The sequence below is a fragment of the Schistocerca americana genome, chromosome 7 (assembly GCF_021461395.2).
Source record: "Schistocerca americana isolate TAMUIC-IGC-003095 chromosome 7, iqSchAmer2.1, whole genome shotgun sequence".
Lineage (NCBI taxonomy): Eukaryota > Metazoa > Arthropoda > Insecta > Orthoptera > Acrididae > Schistocerca > Schistocerca americana.
The window spans coordinates 596,364,251-596,384,951 of NC_060125.1; the positions used below are offsets into that span (position 1 = coordinate 596,364,251).

Consider the following 20,701-nt stretch of genomic DNA (forward strand, 5'->3'; position numbering starts at 1 on the left):
GTCCAGTTTGCTTACTTACGTCTTTTTCCAAGGGATTCGAAAAGAAATGTCTCACATTTAAGTAGAAACAAGTCATTTAGCACATCACACTTAGGATTACAGAAGGTTTGGTAGACTGAGAATGCTATTTGTACATTCACTCACCAAATATTACAATGGTTAAATAATAAAATATAATCAGCTGGTATATCATGTTATCTTTTCAACACGTTTGGCCGAGTGAATTATGCTAGTGTCTTAGAAAAACTTTAGTTTATGGAATTGATGGTTTTACAAATAATTGGTTCCAGTCATACGACATAAACAGAATGGAAAAAAGGTGTGCTGAAAAATCCAGACAGTATTGAAACTTTTAGTGACTGGTGAGAGATCACGAAGCGAGTCCCACGGACTTTAATTTTGGGTCCACTTCTATTCATCATATATATGAATAAACTATCAGTCAACTTCCATCAAGCAGAGTTGGTGCTTTTTCCAGTGATAGTAACGTTACAGTAAATCTCATTACAGAGAAAGCAACAGAGGAGATTTTAATGATGTTTTTCAAAGAATTATAAAGCGATTGTAAGGATACCGTGATTGCTATCGTTTCCGGCGACTTACCTAGCAGCGTGGTCTCGATAGTCAGTATTGGGGCGGAGTCGGTCGAGGGAGCATCCACTGAAAGAGTCGGGAGGCACAAATACGCGCTTTTAATGTGGATGTGGTTTCTTAGTTGTACTGAGCGGCGTAATTAATTGATAGAGGAAGGCTGTGGCTTTTCGAAGTGAATGGTTTGGGTTTACCAGTTTTCTTCAACGTGAATGAGTGAGCTATGGTTAGGCGTGTTTCCGTTGCTGAAAGTTTTCTTCATCGTGAATGAGCGAGCTATGGTTAGGTGTGTTTCTGTTGCTGGAAGTTGAATGAAATACGTAAAAAAGAACCATATTTTACTGGAGGAGAACCTTACAATCATTTTTTATTAATTCGAGGGTTGGAACTTAAATAGTGGCAACTATTTATTCACAACCGACACAAAAGAGTTACATGTTTGCACCTGTTACTGTCCTTTAGAGTAGTCACCAGCGTTGTGTAGAACCCGTTGCCAGAGATGGAAGGCGTAGTATACCGTTAGCAGAGCCTGTTCTGTTGATGATGCGAATGGAGCGGTCTACTGCCTATCGAATCTCTGGGACAGTTCTGAAGCGAAAGTCACGAAGTGGTTTCTTCATCTTCGGAATCAAATCAAAGTCACAAGGACTTAAGTCGTATTACTGTTCGTTTCTGGAGCATCACCTGTGACCCGAAAGAAGCAGCGAAACTTTCTGCGCAACCCACCCATCATTTTGCACGACAATGCGCGGGCGCATACAGCGCAAGCTGCGGCTGTTCTGTTCGGTCGATGGGACTGGGAAGTACTGTACCATCCACCATACTCCCCGGACTTAAGTCCTTGTGACTTTGATTTGATTCAGAAGATGAAGGAACCACTTCGTGGCATTCGCTCAGAAGTGTTCCAAAGATTCGACATGCAGTAGACGCTCCTTTCGCACCGTCAACAGAACAGGCTCTGCTAACGGTATACTACGCCTTCCATATCGCTGGCAACGGGCCCTACACAACGCTAGTGGCTGGACGGTAACAGGTGCAAACATGTAACTCTTTTGTATCGGTTGTGAATAAATAGTTGCCACTATTTAAGGTCCAACCCTCGAATTTATGGAGATAATTACAGACACGTCACGCACAGTTATGCTACAGTTTATTTTCTATGTGTAAGTCTCTCTCTTAAAGGTGCGGTGACCAAGCCATGAGAATCCAGTACTTGAATTAGAATTGCTGAGGGAGAACATATAATTTTCTGAAGACGGATTTTCGATAAATTTTGAGAAAACACTCTATATTCAGTTCTCCATAACAAACTTCAAACCAACAACTTATGCAGCACTTGAACAGGAGCCAGTAGACAGGGAATAGTGCTCCAAATATTTGGCTATTCATATTGATGAAAACTTGAATTGGAAGAAACGTATTACTGAGTTACTCAAATAGTTGGGTTAAGCTACTTTTTCTCTTCGTAAATTTGTTGGTGATGGAAATAGATGAATCTATATCCTAACATATTTTGAGTATTTACATTCAATAACATCTTATGCAATGTTTTGCAATGGTGTCTTATCATTTAGAAAGAAAATGCTGATTTTCCATAACAGAGTAGTAGAGTGCTATTACATATTATCCACGATCATGTTGTAAGAACATCTCCAAGGAGATGGGAATTTTAACTGTCTCATCAAAGTACATGTATTCTCAGATGAAATTCCTCATAATTACTTCCTTATAATTTGATATGAATAGTGATGTCCATATATGCAGTATCAGAAAAAAAATAACCTCCATTACACATTATTAACGCTTTCAGTAGCTCAGAAAGGATTTCAGTGTGCAGGAAAAAAATGTTTGGTAAACTCTCACATGTGGCAAAGCAAGTTTAAATTTAAACTAAAATAATTTTTTCTGGACACGTCCCTCTATTCTATTCATGAATTTTTGTTTAAAAAGTGGAAACCTGTAAAAAAAGCAAACTATTTTTAAGTGCAATTCCATTAGTAGGACTGAAAAATAATATCCTCATTAATGTTAAAACTAATCATGAATACATGTATCTTATACTGACTCTTTCCACATCATTTCGATAAAAAGAATAGTTCAAATGACCCATGGAAATGTAACCAAATAAAGAACCTACTAACTTAACTACACCTCGTTCATCCCAGCGATTCTCTTGAACCTCTGCCTACATTTTCTCATTACTGATTTGCAGTCTGAACCTATACATGCTCCTGGGTACACCCTACCCTTCAATGTCTGATTTCGGAATCTCTGTCTCACCATGATGCCTATCCACGTATCTTCGTGTTTATCCCGGCCGTATTGCAGACACTGACTCTTTCCTCATCATTTCGATAAAAAGAATAGTTCAAATGACCCACGGAAACGTAACTAACTAAATAACTTACTAACTTAACTACACCTGATTCATCCCAGCGATTCCCTTGAACTTCTGCCTACCTTTTCTCTAAATCCAATTACCGCAACCATATTCACACGTAACTCTGCTGTGTTTCTTCAGCTACTATGGTGTTCCAATCCCCCATTATTGTCACATTTCATCGTGCTTGACACTCTGAGCTATCCGTATAATTCCCTGCTACCCTCCCCCCTGACACATGTACTTGTGACGCCGCCATCTGTACCTGATAAGGATACCCTGAGGCTGACCTCTTGACTGTAACTAACTCTTTGCCGCGCGGGATTAGCCGAGCGGTCTTAGGCGCTGCAGTCATAGACTGTGCGGCTGGTTCAGGCGGAGGTTCGAGTCCTGTGTTTGTGTTTGTCCTTAGGATAATTTATGTTAAATAGTGTGTAAGCTTAGGCACTGATGACCTTAGCAGTAATGTCCCATAAGATTTCACACATTAGAACTAACTCTTTGCCATGCTTTCCTATCCATAACGAGTCGAGCTATCGTTATATGAATTTCTGTTTTTTTTTTATATTACACGATATTCGCTTTTTCAAACATCCGTTTCACTTCGCTGAAGCCTACTACATTGTTTTTCAGCTTGATGTTTCCGTATCAGATTTTCTGTATTCCTTAGCATATTTACACTTCTTAGATTCCACGCTTCGAGTTATCGAATGTTGCCCTTACGTAGATTTTTCTGTATTTTCCTCATTCTTTCATTCTGTTCGATAGTCCGTCCCCGAAGATACCAATGAAGGAGTAATTCAAATCTTTTTACAACGGAGAGATAATCGTGACAGTTTCAATTAAGAGCCGTATTTCCTGCCGCTTCACTTTCCGTGTTCTTAACGCATTTTTTAGAACTGCAGTTTGCATCTTCAGGCTGTTGATCGCCGCTGTTCTTCCGCCTTTAGGAACTGCTTCCAAGGGCAAGAGGGTGCCTTCCACCGTGATCTCCTCCTCTGCCATTTTTTGATCAGCGAGTCGGCGGTGTGAGAGTCACCCGTAACATCGGAAAGCTTCGGCCGCCATGTTATTGTTGTTGTTGTTGTTGTTGTTGTGGTCTTCAGTCCTGAGACTGGTTTGATGCAGCTCTCCATGCTACTCTATCCTGTGCAAGCTTCTTCATCTCCCAGTACCTACTGCAACCTACATCCTTCTAAATCTGCTTAGTGTATTCATCTCTTGGTCTCCCCCTACAATTTTTACCCTCCACGCTGCCCTCCAATGCTAAATTTGTGATCCCTTGATGCCTCAGAACATGTCCTATCAACCGATCCCTTCTTCCAGTCAAGTTGTGCCACAAATTTCTCTTCTCCCCAATTCTATTCAAAACCTCCTCATTAATTATGTGATCTACCCATCTAATCTTCAGCATTCTTCTGTAGCATCACACTTCGAAAGCTGCTATTCTGATCTTGTCTAAACTATTTATCGTCCACGTTTCACTTCCATATATGGCACACTCCATACAAATACTTTCAGAAACGACTTCCTGACAATTAAATCTATACTCGATATTAACAAATTTCTCTTCTTCAGAAACGCTTTCCTTGCCATTGATAGTCTACATTTTATATCCTCTCTACTTCGACCACCGTGAGCTATTTTGCTCCCCAAATAGCAAAACTCATTTACTACTCGTACTTTAAGCGTCTCATTTCCTAATGTCATTCCCGCAGCATCACCCGATTTAATTCGACTACATTCCATTATCATTGTTTTGCTTTTGTTGATGTTCATCATATATCCTCCTTTCAAGACACTTTCCATTCCGTTCAGCTGCTCTTCCAGGTTCTTTGCCGTCTCGAACAGAATTACAATGTCATCGGCGAACCTCAAAGTTTTTATTTCTTCTCCATGGATTTTAATTCCTACTCCGAATTTTTATTTGTTTCTTTTACTGCCTGCTCAATATACAGATTGAATAACATCGGGGATAGGCTACAACCCTATCTCACTCCCTTCCCAACCACTGCTTCCCTTTCGTGCCCATCGGCTCTTATAACTGCCATCTGGTTTCTGTACAAATTGTAAATAGCCTTTCACTCCCTGTATCTTACCCCTGCCACCTTCAGAATATGAAAGAGAGTATTACAATCAACATTGTCAAAAGCTTTCTCTAAGTCTACAAATGCTAGAAACGTAGGCTTGCCTTTCCTTAATCTATTCTCTAAGACAAGTCGTAGGGTCAGTATTGCCTCACGTATTCCGACATTTCTACGGAATCCAAACTGATCTTCCCCGAGGTCGGCTTCTACCAGTATTTCCATTCGTCTGTAAGAATTCGTGTTAGTATTTTGCAGCCGTGGCATATTAAACCATCGGCCACCATATCTGATGATTTTTGTTCAAACTCTGACTGGGACCAAATTCGTTTTTTAAATTTTTATTGATATATTGAAGCGAATTAATGCATCAATTCAGAATAAAGGACTGTAAAACCTCGCGTACAGTAATATCACCGAAAACAATTCGAGAGCTATCTACAGTATTAAGTATTTACAGACTCAACCAATTTCCGGTGGTAATGTTTGACAACACCAAACTTGCCGAAACGCCTATACTTCGTCGGTCTCAGTCCTATTGAGACCAAGTAGAAAAAGTGGACACACTACTTTTTTTTTTTTTTTAAATCCGTTTTCCTTCTAGATAATTGTTCCAAAGGAGTGTGTAGAAACCGCAGCTGAATGTATCAGAGGATAACCAAGCAGGAACGCTTAAAATTACGTGATATCAAATAACGAGGCATTTGGAAGCAGTTGTTTTGCTGCAATTATATTTGGTCGTGGTTAGAAGGTTGAATGTTAAAGTGGTAACGATTCGTATAATTGTTGTTTGCTGTGTTTTATCGTTTATGTTTGTTTACAGTTCTTACAATTAGTAACAGCGAAAGGAGTATGACGAAAAAATGCAAGAGTGGGTAGTAAAATTTTGGACTTTTGTTTTTTTAATGTTCTCTAAATATATCGTAGGGGGAGACCAAGAGATGAATGCGCTAAGCAGATTCAGAAGGATGTAGGTTGCAGTAGGTACTGGGAGATGAAGAAGCTTGCACAGGATAGAGTAGCATGGAGAGCTGCATCAAACCAGTCTCAGGACTGAAGACCACAACAACAAACAAATATAAATATATTGTCGTAATACTGTTACTCAGACATTAAGTAAAGGCAGTAAGAAAGTAATTGCTGGGAAGAAGATGTTTATAACTGAGTGATCGTGTTATTTTTGTAGGCCCTCAGTGTGTATTAATTCATTTTCATTAACCTATCATATCTGATATTCGTATACTTAGTAAATTATGTAAAAGACCAGCCGGCCGCGGTGGCCGTGCGGTTCTAGGCGCTGTAGTCCGTAACCGCGGGACTGCTACGGTCGCAGGTTCGAATCCTGCTTCGGGCGTGGATGTGTGTGATGTCCTTAGGTTAGTTAGGTTTAAGTAGTTCTAAGTTCTAGGGGACTGATGACCTAAGATGTTAAGTCCCATAGTGCTAAGAGCCATTTTTTTTTTTTTTTTTGTAAAAGACCAAAATGGACGAAAGGTAAAACTCATAGAGTTGTATTACTGACTTCTCCTTGCGATGTCCTTACTCATTTGCCAAAGATATATTTCATAAATGACTGGGGCGACCAGAAACCATTTATTTGCGATGCAAGGTCAAAAATAGTTTTAATTCTATAACGGTGGATTTTTGACTCCGTTATGCATGTTTACATTCCCTTCAATCATCGAAATGAAATACTGTGTTACTGAGAACCGACAAACTTACATGCCCGGCACACGACCCCAGGCATTTCCACAGCCCTGCGTGCACAACGAAGAATCCATTTTTCATCTTTTAGAGAAAAAAAAACGGAAATATTGTTGATTTTACCTGCGAGATCTCATAAAGGGCCAATATTGCACCGAGCATTCGATTTGTGTGAGCTGTTTATGTCAGTTTCTCTCTACCAAACTATCACTCCTCGGAGGACAAAAATTTGTGCTCTTTACCTTAGGGCGTTACAGTTAGATGAACAGAAATCCCACAGTGAAGTTTGTGTCTTGTATTGTACTCGTGTCATGTATTATCTAATACTGATTTTACATATGCATAACATCTCAGAGACTGTTATTCTTTCTTTTATCTTATAAACGAGTTAAGATACGTGATAGGAGGCTGTTGTTGTGCACACGGCCCGCAGCTACGCCACAGATGTCACATCAGACCCTTGTGAATTAGATACGCTACTAATACTTCTATTTAGTCTTAAGTCATACTCTTCTGCCGATGGTGAATACAGGACGTTGGCATTAGAGGAGAGGAACTCCAGATAGAAGACGTGTCTCGGGTGCTGAGGAGTGCTCAGATGTCTCAGCTGATGAGAGGGATAACGACCCACATAGGCTTGTGGCTCGAGTCGCAGTCCCACGCATATTTTTAATTCGAACAGAAGTTTGGTTGGTTGATTTGGGGAACGAAACCAGACAGCAAGCTCATCGGTCCCATCCTATTAGGGAAGAATGGGGAAGGAGGTCCGCCGTGCCCTTTGAAAACATCGGTTCCGGAATTTGCCTGAATAAATTTAGGGAAATCAGGGAAAAGTTAAACCAGGATGGTCAGACGTGGGTTTGAACAAACGTCCTCCGCAATGCGAGTCCAGTGTGCTAAGCACTGCGCAACCTCTCTCAGTGTGAACAGAAGTTTCAATTAGGGAGAAACGCTTTGCACCAGTGTAGGTGGGGACTATGTTTTAATTGCTGCTTAACTCGTCACTGGGCACACTTACCCGTATCAAGTAGCTTTACAACAGTAATTTTTTGTAGCATTATGCGGAAACTGGAATGACTGGATTCTGTATTTAGCTATCATATTATGAGCAGAGCTTACATTTGTGTATTTCTGATTACCTCGGTAGAATAGTTACGTAAGTTATTTTGAAACAAAAACGGTGAATACAACTTTGCTTTACAAAGGGATGAAGCAATAACATTCTATATCGTTGTTCTCATACATTAACAGGTCAGATGTTCTTAAATACAAAGTAAAGAAGAGACTTCGAGGAAATACGAAGGTTCATACTTGTGGGATACTACAGTATCCTGTTTTCCTGTTACAGACATCAATTGGCAGCTTAAAACACTGTGGGTCTGAAAGTCGTAAATACTGCCCTAAGAGTTCACACAGAAGGCTGGTTTTCCAGTATTTTCTGGAAATCTTTCTGTGAGTGCAATGTGTAACTGCTACTGGGTAATGAAAATGGAAATTTATTCCCAGCAGAAAACTGTACCCCAACCCTTCCCCCCACCCATTAACAGACAGCCCTTTCAATAGATCAACCGTGGACATGCATGAAACGCCTATTCGGTAACACAGTACGTGTCGCGTGCACATCAGCGTTTTTTTATGTTACAGGAAACGCTTCGTAGGTTCGATAATTAATTACCCGTCGACATTCGTCCATGCAGATTAGTGACAGAAAATGTTGATATGGTATTGTTTAACTGCAGGGCCGTCCATGAGATTTCAGAATCAACCTCATGGTAATATTTCCCACATGATAACACGAACAAAAATCTCGTTGAAAGCAAAAGTGCGTAACAGTGAAATCTAAAAAAAAAAAAAAAAAAAGACCTCGACAATTTCTGGTGAGGATGTTACAGATTTCTAACATGAAACAAGCTAAATGAGAGGAAACGTCAAAGGTGTGATGCTTTTATATATTCCTTGTCTCAGGAGTTGCAGCGGCTGATTGTTTCAGAGAAAACGTGGAGGTTAAATTTTAAAATTTCTGCTCATGCTACAGTAACGGGGGTAACGGTGGAATAGAATTATGTATTATAATTTTTTGCATGACTCTTTTATCTTAGGCGTAATATATCGTTCTTGTTGTTATGAAAGCTAGCGCAACGTCTTTCTTATTGAACTTGGATCTTCACTGAATATTTTGGTGCCAAAACCCTAGAAAGGATCACCTCAGAGACACGTCGAAAAACTTCCGTGAGCAACACTTCCTCCAACGCTAATAAGGAGGAGCATTAAGTTATGATGTGCAACATTACATTCACGCTCGCGGAAAGGAACTGTTTCACGCCTGGTATGTAAACCGCCTTCATCTGCTTTTCTAGAAAATTACAAACCCGCTACAAGCCCATTACTGCTATGGGACGTTTACTGCAGATTTAGGTGTATTGAAGATCGACTTGGCACGCAGTTATTGATTTTCGTGCTGCTTAAGCCACCAGCTTTTGTTTACTTGCTGCTGCCATAAGTTTGATCTATGGACAACTACTGAACGTCTTGTCAGAAGATTATTAAGTTCAGGCAGCACTCTAGATATTTCGACAGAAGAACCACATATTCTGAAAAGAAGGCGAACTCATCAGAGATCGAATATTACTTGATTCGTCACCGCTACCGGAGAATTCTCAGCTTTGACGCCGTTCTCCGAATTTAGACACTAATTTGGAGGACATGCTGTCAGTTTTTGTGCTGCAGGACGACCAAATACGCGAACGTTTGTCAGAGAAGGATTACGGTATTGATATAAGTGAATGTGAGATTATACTGATAAAGCGAAGAGCGCCCTTATCGTCGTGTGCCACGACACTGGAAGGAAACTATTTAGGCCCATGTCATTTTCAAGCACGATTACTGTGGTCCATCCAGTCAAAGCAGTTACTGCGACAGTCAAATTACTGTCTATTACATTACAACCGTTCTCTGGAGGCAAGGTGAACTGACCTAGATATTGGGAACAATCTGAAAGATCGATTGATAATCTCGTTTTCCTCGAAGGTGAACCTAAGACGCCTGTCGATGCTATCGCGGTAACCACGTCCACTTAGGAGGATACAAAGGAAATTCTGTGGGAACGGTATGGACATAGTAGTAAAATCATTTAGGCACACTTAGCTTGTTTGGAAGAAATTGCGCCTATTCTGTTCGTATGGCCGGAAAAACTAAATTTAATAATCATAGAATGTAGCCTAAGAATGCAGGCATTAAAATTGTTAGGGTAAGACGCCAATGCCTATGGCAGTGTCTTAGACCCGAAAATATTGCGCGCATTCTCAGACGAAATCCGTCGTCGCTAGATAATCCGAGGAAAAGACACTATTTCTCCGAAGGAGACGTTTTAAAGTTAATGGGGCGTCTAGTGGAAGAAGTAGACGGAGCGCTCATAGGTCAGACGATCCGCGGAGAGGTACAATCAAATTCAAACGCGCTACCCTCGGTCTCAGTTCTTAATACACAGTCCAAACAAACACGCTCTAAAAGTAATAATAAGCAGACGTCAGAACTGTACTGCGTGTTCTCCGCACAACACGGTGCAAGAACGTCCCAAGATGCTGAAGTAGTGTAACCGTTGTTTCATTTGCCTCAAGCAAGGCCATATTTTTGGAATCTGTGTCAGAAAAGGCGAGGATGTCTGCTCATTCTGTAGAGAAAACCATCACAAATATATCTGCCACCGAAAAACAACTACATCACTTGTATAAAATAAAGGATGGGTAAGAAAAGGGAAATGATGAGTGGGGATTCGTGACATCCAACAGCACAGAGCACTATGGTAACGCAATCGCGAAAGTTGAAAATTTGTATCGGACTGGAACTTGAACCCAGATCCTCCGCTTCTCTAGGACGGTTGCCTTAATCACCTCTGCGATTCCGACAGGCGTTTCGTTCGACCCAATACTCAGCTTATCGCACGCTACAATGAAGCGTCCCTCATGCATTAAACCCCCACTCGCAAATTATGGATTCTCGTAGGAGTTGGGCGATACTTGTGCTTACGCACTGAAACAAACTTGAAGGAGCCCATCTTCTAGAGCGCAGACGAGTTCTAGTTCACTGGAAAATGTACACACATGAGTCCCCGGCTTCACGCACTCGCAGACAGCACGTGTATATGTTACAAGACTCACTCGTGAGGAAAAATTTATACTTTGTATTCTGGACGCTGATAACAGGTCTTTGACGGTAAGCCTCAAGTTACAAGTGATCAACATTCAGACGTATTTCAGTCCACGGTATCACTCAGACTTGTCTGTCTGATTCAGACTTCAACATAAGTGTTATAGTCCCTCTATTGTTCCTGATCTATATTAGCGATATAGGAGACAATCTAAGTAGCTGTCTCAGACTGTTTTCAGATGATGCTGTCATTTATCGTCTTGTAAAGTCATCAGATGACCAAATCGTATTGCAGAACGATTTAGATAAGATATCTGTATGGTACGAAATGTGACAATTGACCCTGAATAAAGAAAAGTGTGACGTGATTCACACGAGTACTAAAAGAAATCAGCTAACTTTCGATTACGCGATAAATCACACAAATCTGAAGGCTGTAAGTTCAACTAAATACTTAGGGTTTACAATTACAAATACCCTAAACTGGAACGATCACATAGATGATGTTGTGGATAGAGCCAACCAAAGATTGCAATTCATTGGCAGAACACTTAGAAGGTGCAGCAGGTCTACTTAAGAGACTGCTTACACCACGCTTGTCCGCCCTATTCTGGAGTATTGCTGTGCGGTGTGGGATCCGCATCAGATGGGACTGACGGATGACATCGAAAAAGTTCTAAGAAGGGCAGCTCGTTTTGTATTATCTCGAAATAGGGGAGATAGTTCCACATACATGATACTTGAATTGGAGAGGCAAGTATTAAAACAAAGGCGTTTTTCGTTGCGACGGGATCTTCTCATGAAATTTCAATCACCAGTTTTCTCCTCCGATTGCGAAAACATTCTGTTAGCACTCACCTACATAGGAAGAAATGATTATCATGATAAAATAAGAGAAATCAGGGCTCGCACAGAAAAATTTAAGTGCTCTTTTATCCCGCGCGCCGTTCGATAGTGGAACGGTAGAGACAGCTTGAAGGTGGTTTATTGAACCCTTCTCCAGGCACTTTATTGTGAATAGCAGAGTAATCACGTAGATGTAGATGTAGATGAAGAAGTATACAGAATGACGAGCACATTAGTATCAACACCTCTGAGAGTTCACATTCCGTCAGCAGCCAGCTGTCTGCATCACCATATGCCACAATTATGCAACACGAATATAACCTATCACTGGCCTATCCCATTGACAAACGTATGTAAGTTCCCATTGATCTACTTATGGAAGCTGAGCAGTACTGGCAAATTGTTCATAACACAACGCCCATACGAATATCTGCGTCTGAAATGTTACTTCATAAATGAATAAAAAAGTAGTCCCAATTTTAATTAACACCTGAAAATATTATAAATAATTTTACATACATATAAATTTGTATATTAATTGAAAGAAACGTTGTTAATGACATGATGTATTTTTAATTACTCATGAATTATTCTGTAAAAAAAGTATCTATGAGTTAAAATGTGTAAAGAAAACGTCGTGAACAAAACGTAGCAAATACCTTCGTTTGTCTGTTGAGATAAGAAAGCGTAATTAGCTCATTGTCTTCTCTCGCTTTTGTCCTCCGCTATCGAGATGAGCTGTGCAAGTGTCACTTGTGCGATTTTGTTGCATAACTATGTTAATTTGATGTTAAGTAGTCGTGTTTCATTTGGAGATCCCTTTCCTTATTATTCACGTTATATGTGATTTTATTATTAGTCCAGTTTCAGACTGCTTCGAAGAGAAGTTGCTGGAGTATAGTTTCGTGGCCACGGTCGAACAGTGGTAGTGTTCATTCGCCGCTTAGTCAGTTAGGTTATAATTCATACGCCCCAGGCATCATTTTTACCGATCTTTTTCTCTCAAAATCCGGGCAATGTCATTAAGCGAACCGCGTAATATTCAGATCGGTCATTGGCCTCCAAACGACGTCGTCCACCAACGCACTCGCCGGTCTGATGTAAGGACGATGCTGGAAGGCAGGGTTGAGCTTAATTAGAAAAGGGAGTAAAATTTTTCTGTGCTATTTTTTATTATTTCAATAACATTGCCTCCAGCAAATCAAGAAACGTTCATGTAGTGTTATCAATTAGTACTTACCGTTTATTCAATCCTTTCAGAAAAGTCTAGCAGAGATAAAATCCATTAAACATTACATTTTAATTAATTCATAGCTATCTAACCAATATCAATAATACAAAATGTCTTATATTTTATTCTTTATTTTTTTTTTAAATTGAGAAACGCTACGCGTCTCTAGTATTAATGTCCTCGATGCTTGGCTTGATACTTAGGGGGAATCGACCAGACGTTTCTGCAGGGCACACGGCCGTTAACCGTATTAACTTCGCGTCACGAGAGTCAACGGATGAGAACATCAAGAGTTGTTCGGATTTGAAATCAGTATGTATTAGCTCTGAGCAGGAACCATCAATGAGCGCAAGAGACTCGGCAGTTTTGGAAGAGTTGAATGGATCTTACCTTATCCAAATTGGACGATGGGTAGTCCGTCTTCCATGTAAGTCCACATTTCTTTTTCTTAATATCTTCCGGAAAACTAAAAGGCGTTTCGCTGCATTACAAAAATGTCTACTAAAAACAACGAACTCAGGCACGTATACGATACTCAAGTGCTAGAATACATCAGACAAGAAGATGTTGACGTAGTTCCTCCTGAAACAAATACAACACCTTTTATGTGCCACATCACAAAGTCAGGAATGAAAGACAAGGAAATATAAAACGGCGGGTTGTTTTGACGAATTTGTTCATGAAGAAGGCGCACCATCGCCTAATAACGTTTTAATATTGGTCCCAACCTTCTACTAAAAGTAATGGCTGCGCTTCTGCGATTCTACCTGCGACGTTTCACCGTTAGAGCTGACATGATTCAAGCTTTCGTTCAATTTGCTCTTCACTCGCACTACCGGGTTCTCAAGACATTCCTGTGGTATAAGGTCCCCGTCATGGAAACTTTACAGTCAACTCAGACAAGAGAGGTAAACTATTTCATCCAGTCGGGTCGTACACTCAGAGTCATTTGACTCAGTTAAAGAATTCAAGGTCCGACAGGGAGACATCTGGAATCGATTGATCAGTGACTACTTACTGATAGGAGTTTTTATCAATTTCAGAACGTTGGTAGAAGCCAGAAGACTAGAATCGACGACATCGTCCTTTTCCAAGCAGACTTATTGCCCCAACATACGTGTAGAAGGGCGAAGGTAAAGGACTTGCGAACTGGCTGGGACGGACCTTTATTGGAATGTTATTCTCATTACTCCAGAGCGAAGAGGAATTACAATACCAATGCAACTGGTCATCCCGCTGGAAATTGTCCAGTCTGTGGAAGATGTCACGGCGCAGCAGAATTATGTCTTCATATTACTCTTTTTCTCTTCGGAATAAAGCGGCGCATCTGACTTATTTAAGTAGGTGCTACACCGAATAGTTATGACTGTTTTCCCAACGACACTAAATGCTGAACTTACCGAGTCCTTTCGCGTAGAGAAAGGACTCAGTGACAGAGAGGCTCTCGTAGCGTCTCTTACTGGAACAAGTGGAACAAGAAGCGGGCTCAGGTGACTGAGTATCAAGGTTCACATATATACTTGCCGAGAATTTTTCCAAGGAATGGAAACTGCTCCTCGGTTCAGTAACCGCGTCAGAGAACTGCTACGAAAACAAAGAGAACATTACAAATTTGAATGAAATCATAACTTGGTTCAGTAACTAACGAATTAAAATGAGCGTTAAGCATAGCAATGCGAGAATTTCAGTGAATTCTAAAGGAAAATTCTGTAACTGATCTAAATAAAACTTACGAGAAGTTATACTATCTTTATCCGGATATATACTGCCGGGTCTGGGTACTGACGAGTCCTCTCCATTTGGCTCGGTCCTCCCACCACTTTTCTTCCTCCACTTGCTGCCAGGTCACACCTCTCCTTTCCACAGATATTCTCACTCCCATTTTCCACCGTGTTCTTGGGCGCCCTCTAGGTCTTTTCCCATCCATCTTTAGTTCTTCCATAATTTTGATGAGTCTCTGCCCATGCATCCTCTTAACATGCCCCTAACATCTTAATCTCTTTTTTTTTCAATTTCTTCTCTCATACTTTCTTGTTTAGGGTCATTTCTAATCTCTACATTCCTTACTCTGTCCAATCTTGTTTTCCCCTTAACTGCTCTGAGAAATTTCGTGTTGTGTGCTATCCTTAGGTAGGTTAGGTTTAAGTAGTACTAAGTTCTAGGGGACTGATGACAATAGATGTTAAGCCCCACAGTGCTCAGAGCCATTTCAACCATTTGAGAAATTTCATTTCCCCTTCTTGCAGTCTGCTCCAGTCCTTTCTCTCATTGTCCATGTTTCTCCACCATAGGTGACAATAGGGAAGTAACAATTCTTATACATCGGGAGTTTTACTTTTTCTGAAAATCAGGTGTTTTATTGTTTGGTAGAAATTGCCTCCCTTCTGTAACCTCCTATTAATTTCGTTAGTTATTCATCCATCCCTAGATATTCCACTCCCTAAATAAGTTAAATTTTCTACCACTGTCTACATCTACATCCATACTCCGCAAGCCGCCTGACGGTGTGTGGCGGAGAGTACTTTGAGTATCTCTATCGGTTTTCCCTTCTATTCCAGTCTCGTATCGTTCGTGGAAAGAAAGATTGTCGGTATGCCTCTATGTGAGCTCTAATCTCTCTGATTTTATCCTCATGGTCTCTTCGCGAGATATACGTAGGAGGGAGCAATATACACTCCTGGAAATTGAAATAAGAACACCATGAATTCATTGTCCCAGGAAGGGGAAACTTTATTGACACATTCCTGGGGTCAGATACATCACATGATCACACTGACAGAACCACAGGCACATAGACACAGGCAACAGAGCATGCACAATGTCGGCACTAGTACAGTGTATATCCACCTTTCGCAGCAATGCAGGCTGCTATTCTCCCATGGAGACGATCGTAGAGATGCTGGATGTAGTCCTGTGGAACGGCTTGCCATGCCATTTCCACCTGGCGCCTCAGTTGGACCAGCGTTCGTGCTGGACGTGCAGACCGCGTGAGACGACGCTTCATCCAGTCCCAAACATGCTCAATGGGGGACAGATCCGGAGATCTTGCTGGCCAGGGTAGTTGACTTACACCTTCTAGAGCACGTTGGGTGGCACGGGATACATGCGGACGTGCATTGTCCTGTTGGAACAGCAAGTTCCCTTGCCGGTCTAGGAATGGTAGAACGATGGGTTCGATGACGGTTTGGATGTACCGTGCACTATTCAGTGTCCCCTCGACGATCACCAGTGGTGTACGGCCAGTGTAGGAGATCGCTCCCCACACCATGATGCCGGGTGTTGGCCCTGTGTGCCTCGGTCGTATGCAGTCCTGATTGTGGCGCTCACCTGCACGGCGCCAAACACGCATACGACCATCATTGGCACCAAGGCAGAAGCGACTCTCATCGCTGAAGACGACACGTCTCCATTCGTCCCTCCATTCACGCCTGTCGCGACACCACTGGAGGCGGGCTGCACGATGTTGGGGCGTGAGCGGAAGACGGCCTAACGGTGTGCGGGACCGTAGCCCAGCTTCATGGAGACGGTTGCGAATGGTCTTCGCCGATACCCCAGGAGCAACAGTGTCCCTAATTTGCTGGGAAGTGGCGGTGCGGTCCCCTACGGCACTGCGTAGGATCCTACGGTCTTGGCGTGCATCCGTGCGTCGCTGCGGTCCGGTCCCAGGTCGACGGGCACGTGCACCTTCCGCCGACCACTGGCGACAACATCGATGTACTGTGGAGACCTCACGCCCCACGTGTTGAGCAATTCGGCGGTACGTCCACCCGGCCTCCCGCATGCCCACTATACGCCCTCGCTCAAAGTCCGTCAACTGCACATACGGTTCACGTCCACGCTGTCGCGGCATGCTACCAGTGTTAAAGACTGCGATGGAGCTCCGTATGCCACGGCAAACTGGCTGACACTGACGGCGGCGGTGCACAAATGCTGCGCAGCTAGCGCCATTCGACGGCCAACACCGCGGTTCCTGGTGTGTCCGCTGTGCCGTGCGTGTGATCATTGCTTGTACAGCCCTCTCGCAGTGTCCGGAGCAAGTATGGTGGGTCTGACACACCGGTGTCAATGTGTTGTTTTTTCCATTTCCAGGAGTGTACTGCTTGACTCCTTGGTGAAGGTATGTTCTCGAAACTTCAACAAAAGCCCGTACCGAGCTACTGAGCGTCTCTCCTGCAGAGTCTTCCACTGGAGTTTATCTATTATCTCCGTAACGCTTTCGCGATTACTAAATGATCCTGTAACGAAGCGCGCTGCTCTCCGTTGGATCTTCTCTATCTCTTCTATCAACCCTATCTGGTACGGATCCCAAACTGGTGAGCAATATTCAAGCAGTGGGCGAACAAATGTACTGTAACCTATTTCCTTTGTTTTCGGAAGTGTTCTCCATTCAAGGTAGTATTTCCGTTGATCCCTTCCCTCTTCCAAATATCATTACTTCATTCTTATCTTTATTTATTTTTAAGTCATACCTTTTCATTATTTCTTTCCACGCATCAAGTTGTAACTGTACATCTACCTCTTTAGTACCTCATATTACCATATCATCTGCAAAAATCATTTTTTTGTCTTTTTCTTTTACTATGTCTTTAACTGCCCTATTAATTCCCTCCATCACAACATTAAAAAGTGCAGGAGATAGAATACTTCCTTGTTTAAGTCCTTGTCTTATTTCGAAATGGTGTTCTAATTCTACAATTGTGTCCCCTGTACATTGTCTTTATTACATTAATGTATTCATCTTCTATATCTATCTCCTCATTAGTTACAAGATCTACCCATCTAATTTTGAGCATTCTTCTGTAGCATCACATTTCAAAAGCTTCTATTCTCTTCTTGGCTAAACTATTTGTTGTCCATGTTTCACATCCATACATTGTTACACTCCATACTAATACTTTCAGGAAGATCTTCCTCACACTTAAACCTACACTTGATGTTAACAATTTTCTCTTCTTCAGATATGCTTTTTTGCCACTGTCAATCTACATTTTATATACTCCCTAATTCGACCATCATCAATTATTTTGCTTCCCAAACAGCAAAACTCATTTCCTGCTCTAATTCCCTCAGCATCACTTGATCTAATTTGACTAAATTCCGTTATCCTTGTTTTGCTTTTGTTGATATTAATCTTATATCCTCCTTTCAAGATACTTTCCACTCCGTTCAACTGCTCTTCTAAGTCCTTTACTGTCTCTGACAAAATTGTAATGTCATCGGCATACTTCAAAGTCTTTATTTCCTCTCCCTGGACTTTAATTACTACTCCAAATCCTTCTTTTGTTTCAAACATCTTATACTTTCTTGTTTGTATATTTTATACTTGTATAAGGGGCAATCAAAAAGTTTCCGTTTGAGGGCACTGCTGCAGCGTGTATGCTCCGATGTATGCTTGCATTTTCCCAGAGAGTGAATAATCTCTCTCCTTCTAAACTAAATATTAATAGTGTGTTCCTTGTTCACCTTGAGCTATATATACAGCTCAGGTAGGTCAGTACAAGTGCAAGTCTTGTAAAATCCAATACAGCTGATATTCTTGGCTGAAGACAATTCTAGAAGTAAACTTAGAGGCATTCAGTATTGTGAGGGAAGAAATCGTATCCTTATTGCAGTCTACATTTCCTTTTGTAATTATATATATTTGTATAACCTACATAGAGCTAGCAAGACACATTGTGGATAGCTAAGAAAATGCGTTTGTTGTCGCCTTCTTAAAATTGTATTTTTATCTCATAAGAACAAAGAAAAGAATAATACTAGTATGTACAAACTTGTTGAGACAATTCTTTCTTGTGTTTTCACCAGCTCACAAAAATTTCTTTCTGACATATATCTTCCACGACCATTCAGAATTTGGACATCTCTTGTGTAATACAGAAGCACATTCGACAGTCTTGCGTTGAACCAGGCGTCTCAAGAAGTATTTAAAGAAACTTCCTGGCAGATTAAAACCATGTGCCCGACCGAGACTCGAACTCGGGACCTTTGCCTTTCACGGGCAAGTGCTCTACCAACTGAGCTACCGAAGCACGACTCAGGCCCGGTACTCACAGCTTTACTTCTGCCAGTACCTCGTCTCCTACCTTCCAAACACATATCAGCGCACACTCCGCTGCAGAGTGAAAATCTCATTCTATTTAAAGAAAGTTTGGCATTATCATTTCAAACAATTTACAGCCTTCAGCAGCAGCAAGATGTAGTGCCAAATACCAACAGTTAGAATGTAGAAATGCCGTTTTGAATTAGGTCGCCATGACTTAAATCTACTATTAATGCGTAACTATTACAGGGCCCATATTAGGGACTCCTCATTTTATGATGTACGTGGGATGAAGAAAATTAAAAACTGCATGACTTCTTGAAACTCTAGGGGATCAAAATGACAAAATACGTGTCATCACACAGTCGAACATCATCATACAAGGAAACAGTTAGGAAACAGCTGATCTTTTTGTATATAGAATCCTGGATTGTGTAGACGGGGTGCTATTTGATGGAGTAGGTTGTACAGCATGCACTAGAATCGTTACTGTTGCGAATATTAAAGTTATGATTACGAATTGCTTCATTAATACTAGAAGCGCTTTTCTTTAACCAAGCGAATTCCGTTGCACAAAAAAAAAATATTGTCAGCGGTCTGAAAATAACGAACAAATTACAATTACATAAAATATGTGCAACTGCCAAACGTTTGATGCTGTTTTAACTGAATAAAAGAAAACGCATATTGCGGCAGAAAAACCCAGTTGGAAGTTGTATACACAGCGACTATGGATGCCATGGCTGGAAAAATAAAATAAAAAATATTCATCAATGCTAAAGCGAGAGACGATTGGATTGACGTTCAACTCGACCATTCATTTTATTTGCATTAAATATAACCATTATGACACATAGTAATCGTAATCCACCACAGATTTTGCATCTGTTCTGTCCCCATAAAAGCATACTGATATATTCTCTGTGTATTTTGGGCTACTATGAAGACAAATCCTATGTCAGTCTAAGATAATCCCTGGATGAATAAATAAATAAAAGTTAATCTACAGACACCATAGTGGTAAAAAGAGACAAATTTCTACCTCAAAATCTCAAAATAACTAGAATAATTTTGCCAGTTTTGTTTACAGGTGACGTATGCTAAAATTAAATACTACTATGCTCCCAACGATAAACAATATTAACGGCACCGCGAGCGGGTTTATATTTGAGATGGGTCGTCATGATGACCAAAGAAAGCAAAGTCAAGGTATGATGTAGGCAAATCAAACAGTGTCTCATTCCGTCCGTACTGTATGCGCTAAAAGCGCATGTCCTCTGTGGGTCTATACAGAACACGGAAAATCATAATACATTAAAAATACTTCTGAACATGGACCAAATTGAAGTGGATTCCTCAATAACTTTTCTTTGAGTGTTTTCCATTATTTCTCCGTTTATATCTGACATAATTTCTTGTTAATTGCAAAATAATTAACAGTTTTCTTTAGTGTAATTAGCTGATTCCAACGTTTGATCATTCATTCCATATTAATGGGGAGTGCAAACAATAAAGGCATTGCAAGAAATAAATGTAAAAACGTATTTAAAGGTAGTAAGGAGGCTGTGTGTAACGTAAGAAGAGTAAGGAGAATCAGATTATTAGCACATACTGCCGACGATTTTCGGTCCTGATGAATCATAGATATTATTTCTCAAGTCAGCATCCTTTTTCCTCAA

General features: G+C 41.0%; 1 non-coding gene across 1 annotated transcript; it reads right to left on the reverse strand.

Moving 5' to 3' along the window:
* Nucleotides 1-18,937: 18,937 nt before the first annotated feature.
* On the reverse strand, nt 18,938-19,012 carry Trnas-uga. The gene has a single exon. It is a non-coding gene; the product is annotated as a tRNA-Ser (tRNA).
* Between the last annotated feature and the right edge of the window lie 1,689 nt (nt 19,013-20,701).